We start from the raw sequence: 4,019 nt of genomic DNA on the forward strand, positions 1-4,019 counted from the left end.
TAGCTTTGGGGAAACACTCCACCACTGTCAAGAAGGAAACCCCACCGCTAGGTCGGTGTCGGTATTACCTGATTTAGGGTGAGTAAGCAGCAAAGAAGAAGAGGTGTCGATTAAAGGGGATGTAAGAGTAGAAAGCATCATTGGGAGAAACTCCACCGACCATAAGGAAAACCCCCCACCAAATCTTCCGTCTCAACGTGATGTCAGGCTGACCGGAAGCAAGCAAGAAGGCAGCTTTCATCAGCAAACGACGACGTTTCGTGAATCACATTATCACGTGAGGCTGATGTAGGGTTGAGAGGAGTTAAGAACGCAAACATCCACTTACCGATGATGCTGATTATCCAGACTGGCCTTGGAAAACGACATCAACGGAGCTGAAGGGAACGTATAAAGAAACCCCTATGAGAGAGAAAGCAATTTGAAGCAACCTACAAATGAAATTGAAAGGTAGAGGCGCTACACTCTTTTTTTGTTCGTGTCACCACACATCAACATAGAGAAATCGAGAACCCCTACGGGTTTGATCTGTTCAAAAGACGGGATCAGAGATTTGGTGATATTGCAATTTTATTGTGGGAGAAAAGAGGATTGGTGATGATATTAGGGTTTTTTTTGGTATTATAGTGAGAGAGAGATATAGAGAGAGATAGAAAAGAACGATGGAAATAAGGTAGAGGATAACAATGGCGGCCTTTCAAACTTTTGGGATTTTCGTTTCCCCCCAGCTGCAAAAGAAGAGAACGCGCCTTTCATTAAAAAAATATAAAACGATATTTCTAGACGACGCCCATTTTCAAATAAGTGCCCTCCGTGTTTTTAATTTTTTTGTTGGACATTAATTTTAGGGCATGCACAAAAGCGTGTCCTTTATCCTTCAAAGTTTAGAAGAGATGACATTATTTTTAGGGCACACGCTTCTGTGTATCGTAAATCACCGCGTGTCATTGTTTGCGCGTCATTAAAGGGTTGTTTTCTAGTAGTGTCGGTAGTCAACTGAAATGCACGGCTCTTCACAGCTGGAGCATCCCCCTTAGCAGGGTGGCCATCTGTGATCCTCAGTGTGGCGGGCGCAGGCACCGCCACTGCTCCTCCCCTCCCTGCAACCTCGGACAATCGGCCCGTTTGTGTCCGGTCTGGTTGCAGTGAAAACAAATCAAGCCCTTCTTGGGGCAATCCCTAATCAAGTGACCCGGTTGGCCACATGCATAACCTCCTGAGCCTGCTACCCGACAAGCCCCAATATGCGGTTTACCGCACTTGGCACACCTGCCATGACCCTGCTGGAAGAATCGGAGGTCTTAGGCTTTTTAGCTTGACCTATTGCTGTTTGTGCTTGCTCGGGTTTCCGCTTGGTGCGAAACTCCAACTCCATCTCCCACTCACGAGCCTTCTCCACCATCCCGTTCAGGGTCTTGCACCCTGTAAAGCTCACAAACTCACAGATATCATCCCTCAGCATGGAATGATACCTCATCCTCCTTATATCCTCATCCGTAGTATACTGCGGGATCAATAGTGCTCGTTCCCGAAACTTAGCGGTGATCTCCGCCACAGTCTCGATGGTCTGCTGAAGCTCCTAAAACTCCCTCACTAACCGTTTCACCTCAATAGGTGGTGCAAACTCCAGATCAAATCGTCTGACAAACTCGACCCATGTCATCTCAGCCATATCGGCTGCTCCTACCTGGCTAGTCACCTCTCCCTACCAATCTCGGGTTCGTTCTTTCAGCATACATGAAGCAAAACCCACCTTTGCCACATCAGGGCAAGAACTCGTGCGTTGGGCGTTCTCTATGTCCGCCACCCAACGTCGGCTAATTATGGGATCCCTGACCCCAAATAACTTCGGCGCCCCACATACCTTGAACTCCCGGAACGAGGGAGTTCGGGCCCCGACCTGGCCCGCAGCAATCTCGGCTCTGAATGCCTTGAGCCTCTCCTTCATAATCTCCATCACCCCTTCCTTGTCCGTCCCAAAAATCACTGGGGTAGCGTCATGGATGCGCCTCGTAACCTCGGCTGCAATGAGCTCGCGTAGCCTCTCATCAATGGGCTCGGTACCATCGCCTGACCCAGATCTAGATCCTGATCCTGATCCCCCTGCTCCAAATCGTGTCACGACCATATTGAACTGCAATATCATAAACCATAATGATCAGGATGTCCAAAAAGTAGATCCTCCCACACCGGTCCTCCTTAGAGCTTCCAGGTCTAGCATTAGCTCGGGTACAGGTCATGTGCTTTCAGTAGTACTGTCACACCCTAAAACCAAGAACGGTGGAAACGTTCTGGGGCGGAGGACGTCATGTAAAGTATCACAACAGTGTAAAGTAGTAAACAAGAAACAACATCATCCATTGCATTACTAGTAGAATTTTAATACATGTGTGTTCTTTCATAGTATACGACATGATAATAAGAAATCAAAATAAAAGACGAGTCTTAACTGCTCCATCTTCTCAAAACCTGGTCATCGTACCTGTTTACTGGTGACCTGAGAATACAAATTATTTCGAAAGCGAGTATCAGCTTTAGAGCTGGTGAGATCATAAGTATTTTAGTGCCATTGATTTGTAAAACTGTAAAGAAAAGACTTGTAATTGTTTTATGAAAACTTTGTATAAGTATGAAAAACCCTAGAAAATCCCATATTTCCTATTAGTATAAAAGCAGTCTTCTATTAAGACTCGACTGTTTTGAAGGTTTGCACTTCTGCAAAAATGAAGGTTTTTCCCCTAGTATAACTATTATTCTCTAAATATAGCTATACATAAACGTGTATGTGATAAAATCACAAGGTAACTGTAATAGGGAAAATAATATTTTACCTCAACAGTGACACTACTGGCTATAAAGTGATTAAAACACAGACTCCAGGTGGTATTAAATGAACAATACGCCTCGAAAAGTCTAAATGAATGAAATGCAGACTCCAGGTGGTATTAAATGAACAATACACCTCGAAAAGTCCAAATGAATGAAATGCAGACTCCAGGTGGTAATAAATGAACAATACGCCTTGAAAAGTCTAAATGAATGAAATGCAGAGTCCAGGTGGTATTAAATGAACAATACACCTCGAAAAGTCTAAATGAATGAAATGCAGACTCCAGGTGGTATTAAATGAACAATACGCCTCGAAAAGTCTGAATGAATGAAATGCAGACTCCAGGTGGTATTAAATGAACAATACGCCTCGAAAAGTCCAAATGAATGAAATGCAGACTCCAGGTGGTATTAAATGAACAATACGCCTCGAAAAGTCTAAATGAATGAACTGACTCTTGTGTGATTCCTTGCACTAGGAATAGTAAATAGTATCTCCTAACTATACCCATTATAGTTACTAGTAATATATGTATATGAATAAATGGAAGTATGCCTTTGCTACCCAAAGGTACTGAACTGACTAATAGAACTTTTATGTCTATATAGGTATACATAATATATAACTAATATTTAGACGACCTTCGGATAAATAACAGGATACCCTAAGTCCACAACCAAACAAGGAACAGGAAATAAGGCGGGTTAGCAGTCCTAAGTCCTTTAAACATTACTTATATAACTATACATATATAGGCATGCATTTGACAATATAACAGTTTAAAGTATAAGAAATCCCTTATTTGGAATATAGTTTAAAGTACATAAAAACCTCTTTTTGAAACATAGTCATAACAGAATTTGAAGGGAAAGATGTAGTTTAGAAAACAAGTTTGATAAAGAGTTCAACGTGTAAAAGCATTTGAGAAATCATTTTGAAGTAATTTGCTTGATAAAACAGCTAAAAGTGTAGTAAATCCATAGTTTGATAGTTATTAATCACATGTGATTGGTATGATAACTATCATGATTCAACTTGTATTCCCACCTATAAAAGCGTTTAAAAACATTTAAAAGGTTAATTAAGGGGTATGAACTCACCTGCAGTGAGTGGTTTGGATGGAAGTGCCGGATAGGATGCTAAGTATCAAGTGAGGACTTGAACACACACACGGATCCTATTTAACATA

This window comes from Lactuca virosa, chromosome 5 (genome assembly GCF_052849685.1).
Source record: "Lactuca virosa cultivar CGN04683 chromosome 5, Lactuca_virosa_CGN04683_v6, whole genome shotgun sequence".
Classification (NCBI taxonomy): Eukaryota; Viridiplantae; Streptophyta; class Magnoliopsida; order Asterales; family Asteraceae; genus Lactuca; species Lactuca virosa.